At 39.6% G+C, this 15,752-nt stretch overlaps 1 protein-coding gene across 2 annotated transcripts in view; it reads left to right on the top strand.

Moving 5' to 3' along the window:
* Positions 1-582: 582 nt before the first annotated feature.
* FAM160A1 (family with sequence similarity 160 member A1) overlaps positions 583-15,752 on the top strand; it is a 220,271-nt gene continuing 205,101 nt past the window's right edge. For both annotated transcript variants that reach the window (XM_006770124.2, XM_006770123.2), the window contains exon 1: positions 583-904. The gene's annotated coding sequence lies outside the window, so the exon portion shown is untranslated. The remainder of the gene's footprint in view (positions 905-15,752) is intronic.

The following is a 15,752-nucleotide window of genomic DNA, read 5'->3' as shown; positions in this document are numbered from 1 at the left end:
TCGCCTAACCTGTTCTCGCATCTTCCAGGGAGTCCTGAGCCGGGGAAGTTTCCTTTTTTGCTGCAGAACAGTCCAAATTAAAGAGCACTCACTTTTGGGGTGCTCTCACACGCGTACACTCAGAACAACTCCGGCAACACTGGCTCCCTCGGAAAAACAAAAGAGAACAGCAACACCTCCCCCCCCCCCCCCCCCCGCCCCCTCTCCTGGGGCCGTGAGGTTTGCGGAGACCCAGTCTCGCCCTGCCCACTCCAGGGAGTTTGCCAGTAGCAAAACGGGACCGTTTCCCTCACTTGACCTGGCTCTTTGGGGATTTTACTAACATTTAAAAATGCAAACTGTGGGGAGGAGGGGGACGAGGTGGGGTGGCGAAGACGCCAGTAGCCGAGGTCAAACCTTTGGGAAGGGAGACATCTAGACCCTCCCTGCCGGGCAGCGAGCGGTCTGACTGCTCCACTCGCGGGTTTATTGTCCTGTGCGGGTGTGAGTGCAGGAAGGAGCGTGGCTCCCGAAGGGCCAGCCCCCAAGGGCGAGTTGTCCTCCATTCCGCAGGGGTGTAAGTTTCAGTGGAAACTTCAGAGGAGTGGGGGGGGGCGAACGTGGGGCCGTGTGGCTCAGCCACCCACTGGTGATCCGTAGAAAAGTTGCCCTCGGACCTTCCCCAGCCTCCTGCTTCCTTCCCCCGGCCCTGCTGGTGAGTTGGAGTCGGGCGGGGACGAGCCGGGCAGAGACCTGCAAAGTCTCCGGTGAGGAGCCGGCTTCCCTTCCCCGTGGGACTCGGCACCCGGGGAGGCGCCGGGTCCACGTCCTCAGGACCGGGAACAAACTTTCTGGATCGTCCCGGGACACTTGTCGGGCCAGCCCAGCACCGCGCGGGGAGGAGGAGCCAGGCCGGGGGGGACAGGTACGTGTACGTGGCACGCTGCTGTGTGAGTGGCACTTGAGGGATTCTTTTAGTTCAGGGGGTTAAGGGAAGGGTGCGCAGGGGTGTCCCTTTCCTGCATCTCCCCTCCGCCCCACGCTGGGCTGGAGGAACAGGTATTGGGGTGGGTGTTGGAGGGTGTGGGGGGACCCAGTGAAAGTATCCCTAACAAGATTCGGGGTTGGCCAAGCACAGCGGGTAGGAGGTGGCTCCCAGAGCTGTGGGACTTGGCGTTACTCAGTGATAACCCTGGGGGAGACAGAGCGAGGTTGTTTTGACGGAGAAAGATGTCATCAGGGCTCTACCCCTTTCCCTGATCCCTGGGGCCCGGGAGCTGGATCCTACGGGAGGAACAGGCATAGAAATCTAGGGCTCAGTTTCCCTCTCCAAACTCCCGGCTTACACTAGAGACAGAGGCGGCGCCACGTTGAGGTTTGCAGCACTTGACTGGTGTAAGGACTTGCTTGTTTGGTGGCTGTTGCTCAACTTCATAAGTTCTTAAGTGAACCTGAGTTTAAGTCATGTAAGATGTTATCGATGGTGTGTGTGTGTGTGTGTGTGTGTCTGTGCCTGTGTCTGTCTGTCTGTCTGTCTCCCGCCTCCACCTCAACAAAGCTCCCTTGTTAACCCCACTAGGGAGTGGAACTGGCTGCTGTCCTAACCCAGGCACGCCAGAGCAAGGTGTTGGTGGCAGCAGTAGCAGCCCTGTTTGCTAGGGGCATTGGGAATCCTTGAGCAGACGGATGAATTAGCCCGACTCTGTCCCACCAACCTGGATCCATGCATTCTTAGCAGATCTGGCCTCCACCTTTCAACAGGTGCTGAAGCCTCAGCTATCTAGGGACGTGCAAAATTCCACATGGAGAGGAGGAGCCCCAATCAGAGGACAGACAGTCTTGAGGAATAGTAGCAAACAGTGTATACCTATTGTTGCTTCCCTATAAATCTGATCTACTCCCTGACTTCTCTGAAAGGGTCCTGCTATCAAATTAATCTCATTAGGAAGTCAGCTGCTCTCTGCTATCATGGATAGAAGCTCTGATCAAATTATGTAGGTCATTGAAAAATAATTCCTGCTTAATCACCTTTATCCCGTTGGTTAATGAGGGAAAAGATTTCCTCTCCTTAGTGTATCTTGCCTGCTTGGCAGGGTTACTTGCCTGCCCCTCAAGTTTCTTGTATACCTGGCACTAAATAGGATGTTGTCTCTGAAGCTGCTCAAACGTAGTGTACTACAGCTGAAGCCCACATTTGGAGAACTTAACTCGTCTTCTCTGGACAGAATTGAGCAGGAGATTTAGGCCGTAAATTTACTCTTTAACCAGCATATTCTTGGCTTTAGATAACTTTTCAGATAATCAAAGGTTGGTTTCTTTCAGCTCCAGTTCATCCCTTTCCACAGAGCTCATAAGAATTGTGTCCATGCTTATCTTGAAATAAACTAAGTTTGGGGTTCCATTTGTTACTTGTCCTATAACTTTTGGAACAGGATGAATTGTGAGGCAGGTGGAAAAGGCAAGAGAAACCAAACATCAGTGAACCAGATTCAGGAGAAATTTAGAATAGCCTAATAATTTAGGCCACTAGCTTCCTTCTTGCCTCTACATAGAGACCTCAATAGGTTGTACCCCTTTTCATGCAGTCCTTTTGAAGACTAGAAATGAAAGGACTGTTTTACTGCAGAGTCAGAGTAATGCATTGCTGGACAGTTCTTCATGTTAACCTCCCAAGTTTGGTTCAAAACACTTTCTCTGCAGAGTTCTTTCTACTATAATAGGAAGTAAGTAGATAATGTCTACAAATCAAGAGGCAGATGTACACATACATTATTAGAGAGGTAGAGGTACATATTAGAAGAGACAAAAAAAGTTACCTAAGGAATGACTTTTGAAATTATGACCTTATATTACTTTTAAAAAGAAAATTTGATAAGGAAACTCCCTTTCTCTGCAGATATAAAAATTGCTCTCTTGGGTTACTGCTTAGACCAGTGATGGCGAACATTTTGAGCTCGGTGTGTCAGCATTTTGAAAAACCCTAACTTAACTCTGGTGCCGTGTCACATATAGAAATGTTTTGATATTTGAAACCATAGTAAAACAAAGATTTATATTTTTGATATTTATTTTATATATTTAAATGCCATTTAACAAAGAAAAATCAACCGAAAAAATAAGTTCATGTGTCACCTCTGACATGCGTGTCATAGGTTCGCCATCACTGGCTTAGACCTTGATCTTTATTCTGTGTAGATTTGTCTCATAGGACTATACAAAGGCCTTTCAAGAACTGGACCCTCAGATTCTCACCTTGGAACACAATTTACGTCTACATCACGCTTACCCTTAGTTTTTAGCCTAGGTAGGGGAGCAGTGCTCAGGAATGACCAGTAACTTCAGGGGCTCTTTTAGTAAAGACAATAAGACAAAATAACATTTCTGAAGTGCTGTATGATTAACAAAGTGTTTTGACATGTGCAATATTTCTGCATTGTGATTTAACCATTTTGTAATGGGTCCTATTATCTTAAAGCTACACAGGAGGAAAACGGATGAGATTCAGAGAAAATAAGGAACTTTTAGATGCATATTTGGCTGCTCTATGTGGTGGACTCAGACCTGAATTTAGGATTACTGATTTAGATAAGGCCGTGTTTTAAACCTTTTCCTGCTCCATTTTGTGAAGTGTTTGGATGTAAAATGGAACCTTAATTTCTTATTAGACAGACTGTCTATATTGAAGACAGGACTGTACACCTCTATATGTGTATGTAATATTTGTATCCTTTGCATGTCAACAGTGTGGCTGTACCCATAGAGGTAGGTGGGTTGGGTGAATAAATGCTCCCATTAGATTGAATAACGAACTTTCAGTAATGTCTAAAATTGAAAAAAATCAGGAAAGAGCAATGTAAGTGTGTGGTTTACAAATATTGAAGTAATTACTAGAAGAGACATCTTGCCGAGTTGAAGGAGCTTCTTTTGGGGAATGGAACTCAGGATGAAGGAAAGCCAGGCAGAAGTCTGCTGTCCTGGGTAATACCTTATAACTTTATACCTTATATTTTATATTATGTACATGCATATTCTTTTAAAAAATCTTTTGGCAAGGACAGAGTAAAGGCCTGCTTTCAGAATTTTTGAGTAGAAAGGGATCAGAGATTATTTACTGTCAGTTCTTTCATTGTGCAGGTGAGGAAATTGAGGTATAGGAGTTTAAATATTTTGTCAAGGTCACATGGCTATAGAAACAAACCCTCCCCAGCACAAGTTCACACTCTCTCCCCAGGCAGGTGGAAATTTTCCCCAGGCTTGTAATTCCTCAGTTACCTTTCTAGTCAATTCTTTCTTCTCCTATCTAGTTTTTCCAATGTTTGTGTAGATTACAGGACTGTAGATTCAAAATCAATTTCTCATATTTTCATTATGACAATATTTCAAATATCTTTAGAATCTGCAGGCTCTGTAATTTGTTAGTTAAATCTGCAATGACTTTTAGTTAGAATTAGAGACACCTAGGCAATTTGTGTGTGATTTTTAAGGAATTGACAGTGTTTCTCAGTTGAATTTGATAAATACTGGAATTAGGGCTCAACTTTTATCCTGAGAAGCTACGATTAACAGAAGATGCTGAAGGGGCATTTCTAATATCTCTGTGTTGGTTGCTTAATTTTAAAGTTCCGGGAATAAGGATACAGCTGTCTTCCAAAAGAGTGGTACATTCATGACATTTTAGAACTATTATATTAAAGTTTTAACCCCCAAGTTTTCCTTTTCTTTACACACAAGATTTTCTCCTACTTCCATTCCACATATATCACTAACTTAAAACTTTTTTTATGATTACATACACAATATATATTACTCAACATTCAAACTTTTAGGAAGATGTAATCTTGAAAATTAAAGTACACTGTAATTTTATATTCTGAAGAAACTGCCAAAACTTCTCTCTTTTAAAATATATTTACCATTATTGTGAGTATTAATAATAACTGGGGTAACACGAAACAACTTTCAACTTTGTTTTTAACTTAATATATCTTGAAGATGTTTTCATGACCATAAGTATATGTATATGTATGTGTGTGTGTATGTGTATGTATATGTGTGCATGTGTATATTTATGTGTGTGTATATTTATATGTATGTATGTGTGTATGTATATATGTGTGTATGTGTATGTGTATATGTCTGTGTATGTATGTATATATATATGGCATCCTGGCTGTATATCATTGCATCACAGGCCATTGAAACAATTGCCCATTGTTAAAAATTTGTGTTGCTTCCCATTTTTCCATACTAAGAACAGTGCTTTAGAGAATATCCTTTAAGTTTACTTGTGTGAGTGTTTTTTTGTAGGAAAGTTTTGTGAGTCAGGGATATGAGAATGTTAACATTTTAAAATTATACTTCCTGTAATATTCAAATTACATCGATACCCTTTTTTTTCTGAATGCATAAGACTGAAGATAGAAATTCTTAATACATGATCAGATACTGAAACAAAAGGTCATAGTAGCAAAAGGCTCTGAGCTGTTAGGTAGGGCTCACCTCATTTCCTCACATTTTAGGTTCTTTTTGATTTAATTTTTTTTCCCCAAGAGAAGACAGTAATTGATAACAGCTATAAAAATACTCTGCAGTTGTTGGATGAGCTTCTAATTAGCTTTTATGGAGCATAGTTTTTTAAAAAAAGAACACATTTTCTTAATATTATTCTAGGACATGCCATTAAGGAGTTCAGAGAATCCACTAAGTTTTGCAAAATGAGTGTATTTTAGCATCTCTTCTGGTATTTTTAAAGTTTACCTCTATTGAAATATTGATAATGGGTAAATTTTAAAGTCTTTAGGCTTGTAGAAAGTGCTAGGGACTGATTTCACTCTTCTGAATGTGGAAAATGTGAAATAAGATACTTTGGCTAAATTTCATGACTCAGGCTCATTGAAGCAGGAACATTTCAGGGATTCCTGTGGTAAAGTTTTTATTGACCATCTTAGAGAGTTGATTAATATTTTTACTGAGTCTAAGCTTTGTTCATAACCAGTCAATTACAGGGTTATGTTTCATTCTTCAAAATTAGTGTCTTCAGTTTTGTTTGTGTGCATGAAACTTGTACTTAAAGTTTATTCATTTTAGGTTGATTTTCTTTGTAGTACTAGTATATCAGAATGATTATAGCTATATTTTAAAAATATAATCTTCAATAGGTCATTTAGTGTGGATACTATGTACATCCTCAAAATGAAATTGTCCACATTTATTTTATTAAATTTATTTTATTTTATTTTATTGTTGTATGATACATTTTTTAAATAAAACTTTCATGTGTGTATGTGTTTATTGATTTGAGAGAGAGAGAGAGAGAGAGAGAGCGTGAGAGAAAGGAAAGGGATAGAGAGATAGAAAGAAAACATGGTCGAGAGAGAAACATCAATCAGCTGCCTCCTGCATGCCCCTACAGGTGATTGGGTCCTCAACCCAGGCATGTGCCCTGACAGGGAATGGAATCAATGACCTCTTGGTTCATGGGTCAACTCTCAACCACTGAGCCACACCAACGGGGTTCAATAAAACTACTTCTTAGGACAGGTAAAATTTTACAGTTTGTACATACTCATATTTTGATCTTTTCATGGGAAGATGCAACTTACTAATGTATTATTCTTGATTATTGCCTATTCTCTATTATGGAGTCACTTTTTTGATAAATTGAATATTTTAAATCTCTCATAATGTGTATGTTACAAAATGTTTACACTTTTGCTTATTTTAAGCAAGATTTTTATGAAAAATCTGACAGTGAGACCTTCATTGACCTTGATTTGCTTTAGGAAACACCAGACTACCTTATTTATCTGCGTTGTATTAAAAACTTAATGGTTGATGCAAATTTCTTATCTGCTTGATTAAGTTTGATCTTATCTGAATTCCCTCCTTGTACTTCTCCACTGTGTTACTGTTTAGGTTAGGACCTTGCATGTCCTATTTGAAAAGTAGACCCTGGAGTTGCTATACTGTAGATCAATCAGCTTGTAACTTGTGTTTAGGTATCTGTGAACTGGTTTTGTTGCTGCCTTATTCCCCCCCGACCCCCCAAAAGTAATCATGTTTGCTGATGATCTGCCTCTTGGTCATGTTTTAGGGTTAGTTTGTTCACCGAGGAGTGGTAATTCCTTCCCAGTGAATCACACTAGTAGGTTTGAGGAGGCTTCCTGATTCAAGTTGGACTGACTCAACCTGTTGTCTTCCGACCTTCTGTCAGTATAGGCATGCCAGGAACAGGTTCTCAAGTTGGCTCTCTTTTCTACATGGATCATTTCTAAATCTGCATCCTCATTGCTGACTTTTGTAATTCTAGGCTTGTTTCTCCAGTTCCTGATGGATAGGTCTACATTTGGATCCTGACATCAAATTAAACTATAGAATAACAAGAGTAACTCTGCATCTTAATCATCTAGGAGAATACCTTCATATTGAATAGAATCCTATACATGCTTGCTGATGATCTGCCTGTTATTATCACATGGGCAATTATAATAAAAAAAATCCTCACCCAAGGATATGTTTTTATTGAATTTACAGAGAGCAGGAGAGGGAGGGAAGGGGGGGGGAGAGGGAGAGAGAGAGAGAGAGAGAGAGAGAGAGAGAGAGAGAGAAGAGAAGAAAGAAAGAAAGAAAGAAAGAAAGATACATAGATGTGAGGGTGAAACATGGATTGGTTGCCTCCTGTACCTGCCCTGACCAGGGATCAAACTGCAACCTAGATATGTGCCCTCTTCAGGAATTGAACCCGAAACCGTTTGGTGCATGGGACAGCATCCCAACCAAACTGAGTCACTGGCCAGGGCTGGGCAATTATAATTTTTAAAATCTTATTTCTTGTCCCATTTTTTTTCCCCAATCTATTTCATACCATATGCAGTTTGACTTTATAAAGTACAACTTTGCCCATGTTGTTGATCGTGATCCTTGTTGTCTACTGGGTAATGACTCAACTCAAGGTGTGATGATTAATTTTATGTGCCAACTTGACTGGGCCACGGGGTGCCCAGATATTTGGTTAACATTATTCTGAGTGTTCTGTGAGGGTATTTCTGGATGAGATTAACATTGAATCTATAGATTGAATAAAACAGATTACCTTTCCCATTGTGGGTGGGCCTCATCCAATCTATTGAAGACCAGAATTGAACAAAAAGGCTGAGTAAGGGAGAATTCATTTTCTTTGAACTAGGACATTAATCTTCTCTGCCTTTGGATTCAAACTTGGGCTTGACCTTGAACTATTCTATAGGTTCTCTCGCTGGGACTTCTCAGCCTTCATAATTTCATGAGCCAATTCCTTATAAAATAAATCAGTGTCTCTGCCTCTTGTCTCTTTCTCCCTTAGGTATATATCTCCTGTTGGTCCTGTTTATCTGGAGAACCCTGACTAATACTCAGGCATCTATGATCTGCTCTCCTGTGCAGATCCTCTTCTCTGGCTGCCTGCTGATCTGTTCTCATTCCTGAGCCACACCCTACCTATTCATTTTTCTTGATTTCTGCTGGGACTAATCCTTCCTCCTTCCAGTTATCTCAGTGAGGCACATTCCTCAAAGCCAAGTTCAGAGGCTGGGTCTTCCATCAAGCCTTTGCTGGCTGCCTTTTCCTGTGGTAATTTCCTGGTATCAGAATCTCTGTACTGCAATTATAGAAACATAGTCATTTGCTGCCTTCTAGTGTTTTCTTTTATACATTTGTCCTTCTTCCCAACTAGATTATAAACTCCTTTAGGACCTACTCCAAGCTCTAGATTTCCAAATCCTCCTCTGTTTTTGGTGTTGCCTTACACTTAGTAGGCGGCCAGTGAATGTTTACTGTTACATATACTTTTAAAACACTTAGATCTACCTGGGAAAGGTAAGGTAAATGTGTGGCTTGCATGCCCCCACACTTCCCCATCTTGAGCCTGTAGAAGAAATGTCTAATTTATTTCTCGCAGGACCTGGAAGTCTTTATCAATGCAGTGCTCCAGGGAAACTCTGCTGGTTGTTAGGAGTTGTTGCTAGAAATGAAACCTATATGTCATTCTTGACCTAGAGCCAACTTTTTCCAAGGAAAAAAGATTGAGTCATATTTTAAGTCCCGTTGAATTAGCCCTTTCCTGAGGTGCTGGCTTGCAACTACTTTTGCTGTTATCTGCTTTGCTCTTATATCTTGTAGTTCCCTTTGCTTGGCCTCTGGCTGTGTCTTTTCATATCTTCCTCTGTAAATATGCTATGTAGCACACTTGTGTCAATAATTTCGAACAAGGATGAACAGGAAGAAATTTGGAAAATTAGCTGTATGTTTCTAGGCAATTTAGATTTGTCAAATTTTATGCAAATTTCATTCAAGCACAGTATGATTTTCCTGTAATTGAATGGAATTTTTGAGGAACAGCATTGGAGCTCTGCCCTCATTCTGCTCTTCGGCTTATCTTTTAAGCTCAAAGTATTGTAAACCCTCTGCCCATAGTTTCCATCCTCCTTATCCTGCACTTTTTCTCTAACATATTACACTTTACTTAATAGGTGTATTGTTTATTGACTGCCTCCCTGCATAAGAATAATAAAAAAAAGCTCCATGAAGGGCTGGGATCTTTGGCTATATTAGTATTGCCTACCTTCGACTATATATACCTACATGTAGACCAGTGCCTGACATTCAATAAGTACTTGTTGAATTGAGTGCACGTTTGCTAACTTGGAACCCTTCACCACCCCTCCCCCAACCCCCTTAGTTGTCTACTCTTTCTGTTATATCCTCTGAAAGGTCTCTGTTTCTTTTCTGCCTTCTTTTTACTAAAGATTTGCTTCTATCCAGAGCTAGCTAGTTCTTTCAAACCATACAACTACCTGTTTCCCAGGTCCGTGTCTTTGTAATACCCTTGTCACTAACAGAAGGAATTTACAGTCCCTTGGCTGTTCATAGTTTACAAAGCACTCTGACATATATGATCTCATTTGAGGTATTCTTGAGTCCGTGACAGTGATGTATTCTTTAGGGCCTGCCATTCACCAAAGTAGGCAAGTTGGCAAAATCTTTTTCCACCAATGATGCAACCAATCTTTATTATGTGCCAAGCACACACTCCCCTTGGCTTTGCTGTTGCCAAATTATATATAAGGACTGTGCCTTTTTGACATCTTCTGTCCTTCTCCAGAAGCGTGCCTATGTTGTGTAAGGGTCTCATGTAAAGGGATAAAAAGAGAAAGGAAAAAAAAACAACAGACAACCAATAACGTGCATTTATGGGACACGTCAATGAAAGCTATCTAGCTAGATGCTGAACAACTATTTTTGCCTCAGTTAATTTGCTTGCAGGAACTCCATGTGAAACTGGAGACACAAACATGGAAATGGGAAGGTTGGCTAAAGGATGCAATTCATGTAGAAATGAGGGCTGGTGACCTTCAGGTTCTCCACCTGGCCTCTCTCTTTGCTAAACTATGAAGACAGACCATTTTCTTCCTAAAGGCCTTCTGTTCTTGCCTCTAAGCCCTGGGAGTGCTCAATAACTATTAGTGTCTAGTAATGACACAGGACTATTCCTCTGAGCAATCAAAGAGTTGTAGGCGTGTCACACATTGACAGGTACTCACAAATCTCTTTTTGCTGTTTTGAAATATCACACTCCGGGGAATTGTATACAACTTGTTCTGACAGAGTGGTCTTAAATATTCATTCCTTTTGCCTATTACTTTAAGAGAAATGCCAGCATTTAGTCTTTAGGCTGCCAGTAGCAATTTTGGACAAATTGTAGCATAACTTTTTTCAAGATTCTTATTTTCATATACCTCATTTATTTATGTATTAACATATTAATATTATTATTTTTAATGATGGAGGAACACGAACTTTGAGATTAATGGAAAGTCAGGTGTTAAACGGAGGTCCTGGATCTATTGTTCTTTCTGATAATCTAATTAGCAGGTGTTTATTATTATGGGAGGCCACGTGGGCATAGTGGAAAGGGGATGAAATTTGAATGAATTTGTGTTCAAATCCCTGCACTACCTTTTAGTGTGGCTTCAGACAAGCAAGTTTTCTGTGATGACCCTTAGCTTCCTCATCTTAAAGTGGAGATAATAATGCCCATCTCAGGAAGTTTCTTTGAGGGTTAAATAAAATAAGAGATGTGAAGTGCTTTACATGGAAGTAATAATCCATGGTAATTGTTATTTATATACTGAGGCTCTGTTAGCCTTTTCTAGGGACTGTTGAGGGGCTTTCAAAAGGTGTGTAAAGTATATGTCTGCAAGGCCACAACAGATGACAGCACACACACACAAATGTGATGAAGTGTTATTTGTACAGGAAGTAAGTACAAGAAACCAGAAAGTTAGAGGTCATTGTGGTCATAATTTTCAAGAATCATGGTAGAGGTGGTGTCATAAATTGTGTCTTTTAGTTGTAAATTATAGAAGTTAAACTGTGTAGAGGGCTATTGGCTTACATGGCCAAGGAGTGAGGTGAGTCTCAGAGGAACCAGACTGACAACTTCTGTACACCAAGACTCTGTCTCTAAGCTCTGCTTCTCTGTCAATTTCCTCCACAAGGCTGGGGCATGGCTGCCAGTAACCAAGGATCATCCAGAGAGAGGCTCTGGCCTTCTTCCCTTAATCTAAATCTCAGAATCCCAGAAATGGCTCTGATCAGCCTCACTTGGGTAACATCCTTGTACTTGTGGCCAGGGGCACACATTATCTGGTAATTGGCAATCCCATCTAGAAATACATGGTTAGGATGGGGAAGAGGAATAGTTTTTTAAGAGGATTGTGTCCTCCTCAGAAAACAGGAGGGGTGTTGGACAGCAGGTGTTTGCCCTAACCGGGAAACCAGTGGGTGCATGGGATGATACAACTGACCCATCCGGCCAGGGCCAAGATAAATTCCTTCTTACGATCCTAAATTTTAGTCACATTTTTTGCCAAGTATGTTAATATTCACAGCTTCTGGGGATTAGAAAGTGGTATATCTTTGGGGGCTATTTTTTTCTTATCTCAGATCTGATAGCTGAGATTTGCTTTTAAAATAATCCAGCATAGGCAAGGAGTGGAAATGAGAGATTCTGACTTGCTGAATTATGATTATTAATTTTGAACCAACTCATGACAGTTCATTGTATTATTCCCTCTACTTTGTATAGTTTAAAAATTTCCATCATAAAATGTAAAAACACATTTTTTAAAAAAGGGAAACTTTCACACCAAGATTCCTTAGTAATCAGTTCCTCTCAGAATCTGGAAAATACTGTGTTAACCCCTGATAATATCTATACAAACCTCACAATTTTCCTGTTCATAAAAATTAAGTATGAGACTTCTAATATCTTGGTTAATTCTTCAAGTTTTCACTATTTTTTTTAGACATTTCTGTGTGCTTCTCAAGAAGAGTAAAGTTCCTGGCTGGGTGGCTTAGGTGGTTGGGCACCCTCCTGTGCACTGAAAGGTTGCTGGTTTGATTCCCAGTTGGAGCGCATGTGAGGGTTTCTGGGGGAGTGGTTGTCGGAGGCAGCCAGTCAATGTTAAGCTCTCACATAGATGTTTCACTCTTTTCCCTTTCTCTCTCTCTCAAAATCATTAAACCTAAAAAGAGAAAGAAAAAGAGAAGTAAAGGGTGAATGATAATCTCTTCACTTGGAATTCAGAAATTGTAAAATGTAAGATGACCTGAGGCTTAGGTGCCATAATAACTCTTTTTCTCTTCCTTCTAAAATATTGGTGAGTGCATGAAGTAGCATGGTTATTTTGGAGACTCATAAGCAAAGGAACTTATCATGCCATCTTTGTCACAGATGAAATCATGTCAACATTTTTTATTCTAGGGCCCATCTTTCAACTGTTTTTTCATGTGATTCTAAACTGTCCACGTGAGCTGCAACTTGGCCCATAGAGTACATTCCTTGGCATAGCTCAGTAGTAATTAATATTTTTCTGCAAATTACTCTTTTACGTTGTACTACAGTATTATAAGGCTTGAGATTTTAATTCCTAATGCCAATATATTTTATTCTGCTTTTTTCTTTCTTAAAACCCCCAAAATAATGACATTCTCGTGACTTCTCTTTCTCACCCCTGTGCCAGAAAGATTTCAAGGTATATATTTAAAAATAACCATAGGAGTCAGAGAAAGACAAGTACCACATGATTTTACTCATATGTGGAAACTAATGAACAAAATGAGTTAACAAGCAAAATAGAGATAGACTCATAGACAGACAGCAGGCTGACACCTGTTGGTGGTGAGGGCAGGGATCGGTTGTTGGGGGTGGAGAGATTGATCAAAAAAGAAAAAAACTCATGGACATTGACGACAGTGGTAACAATGTGGTGACTGCCTTGTGGGGTGAGAGGGTAAGGCGAAGTAGAGGGACATGGAGGAAGGTATAGTGGGGATAAATGGTGATGAAGGGAAACTTGGCTTGGGGTGGTGAACACATAATACTGTGTGCAGATGATGTGTTGCAGAATTGTGCACCTAAAAACTATAATTTTTTTTAACCAGTGTCATCCCAATAAATTAAAAAATAAACTACAGGAGGCAGAGCACAGAATTTCTCAAAGAGCATTGTACCAGAAGTATTATATGTCTCAAAATACCATTATATACCCAATTCAGGCTTAAGTGTATGTTTATAAATGATAATGACTGTCAAGATACTGTTTTAGACTATTCCAGTTACTTCACATATATTTAATATTTTAATGATTTTTTAAGGAAGGAAAATAGAAATTCATATGCAGAATCTCTGATCAGTTTTCCAGATTCTGAGAGGAACTGATTACTGATGTCTGAGCTGTGACTTAAATTGCCAAAAGCAGTGTATTTAAAAGTGTATTTTAGCCTTTAGAAGTCCATTTATTGACATGCCGTGGCGTTACATTTTTTGCTTAGTGCTAGTGGCTTTTATATTGAATTTGTTTCTTTTGAAATAGAAAGCTGCATTTTGTAGTGGTGGTATAAACTATAGTTGCAAAATCTCAAAATTAGACTGTCTTTTTTTAGGTCATGGAATTAGAATGTAGCTGGTACATTTGTTGTTGATATACTAGGCTGCTAAACCCCATTTCCCTCTTTTCTGTTTGTTCTGAGCTGTGGTACAAATTGGTCTGTCTATGCCAGACACAAAAGCATGTGGCCAATTTGGTACATAATTTAGACTTTTTCTAATATGTTCATATAACATATAAGGTGGACTACATCTTATTACATTGCTATGACATTTGTAATCCAGGCTTATGGGAAAGCTGTATTTTTTTTTTTTTTTGAGAGAGAGAGTGGGCTAGAGCTGGTATGTAGTAATATAGATATAAAAATGACTTTTCCATGTGGGTGAAGTCATTGGTGAAAGAATAAATTTAAATCTTTGCAAGCCTCTTGGCCATTCTAGTTGCTTACCAAATGGTTTATTATAAAACTTGATGGTGATTATTAAATTTCTCAGGCATGTCATCCTTTTAAAGTTGTAAAATCACCCAATTTATGTACTCTGTAATAAAGGAGAAATGTTATATGGGAATAATCAAGATAGAGGTTTACAATTCAGTTGATATAGTATTATGGTAATCTGTTCTGCATTTTTTAGTGTTTGCTTTTGTGCAAGGAAGAAATATTTACTTAGTAATATTCTTTAAGATATAGGTTCTCCTATTACCTAAGTGTAGCACAACTTTCAGGAAAACACATTTCTACATAAAATGAAATACCTAAGTTTTGTTTTTCTCTTGGCTGCTTTATTTATTTATCTATTTATTTATCATCGCCTGAGGATATTCGTTATTTATTTATCTATTTATTTATTTATTTATCATCGCCTGAGGATATTATTTTTTCAATGATTTTTTAGAGAGAGTGGAAGAGATGGGGAGAGACACACAGAGGGAAACATCAATGTGAGAAAGACACATCGATTGGTTGCCGCCCCGATGTGCCCCGACCTGGGCTGGGGATTGAGCTTGAAACTGAAGTACATGCCCATGACTGGAATCAAACCCTTGATCCTTCAGTCCTAACCACTGAGCAAAACCAGCTACGGCTGCTTTTTCTTCTTTATATAAAAGAAAATAAATATGATACAGAAAACTGATTGAATAAAGACCCCTAATATTTGCATGATGTTTTTTGGTTTGCAAATAATGAACAAATTGGGAACTCTTAGGCAAAACCAAATCATTATCTTTGACGGAAAAATGAATATAGAATACCATTTAACCCTACTGATTTTACATCCTTGGTACCTCTCAAATCCATTCATTTATCTGTATTAACTCCACCCTTTCTACTAGATTATTAATAGTTGCTTCTTAACTGGTCTTCCTGCTTCTTCCCCATCCACTCCCTAATTGGTTCTTCACTCCAGCCTTACTGATTTTTAAAGAATGTAGGTTTCACAGTGTCATTTTCCTTCCCCACCTTCTCATCACTATTAAGGTAAATAGAGATCCTTAATGTGTGCCGGCTCTGTGGAATCCAGCCCGGCTACCTGGCCAGCCTCATCTCATACCATTCTCTCACTAGCTCTCAATACTTTAGCACCACTGTCTTTCTTTCAGTTTGTAATGCGCACATATGTTTAAAAAAACACACAGAGCCTTTGCACAAATGTTCAGTACTCACAGCACTGTTCCTCCCCACCTCCACCATACCCATACCTCCAACCCTCAGTCTGCTTTGCTTAATTGGTTAACTCCTATTTATCTTCAGCTTGAACCTCATTTTCTCAGGAAGCCTCTTTATACTAGTTGGGTCCCACTATTATAGGCTTTTTACAACATCATGTATTCCCTCCCATCTCC

Source organism: Myotis davidii, unplaced genomic scaffold (assembly GCF_000327345.1).
Source record: "Myotis davidii unplaced genomic scaffold, ASM32734v1 scaffold323, whole genome shotgun sequence".
In the NCBI taxonomy this organism is placed as follows: Eukaryota; Metazoa; Chordata; class Mammalia; order Chiroptera; family Vespertilionidae; genus Myotis; species Myotis davidii.
Note: the sequence above shows the minus strand (reverse complement) of the source record. Positions and strands in the feature narration are given on the sequence as shown.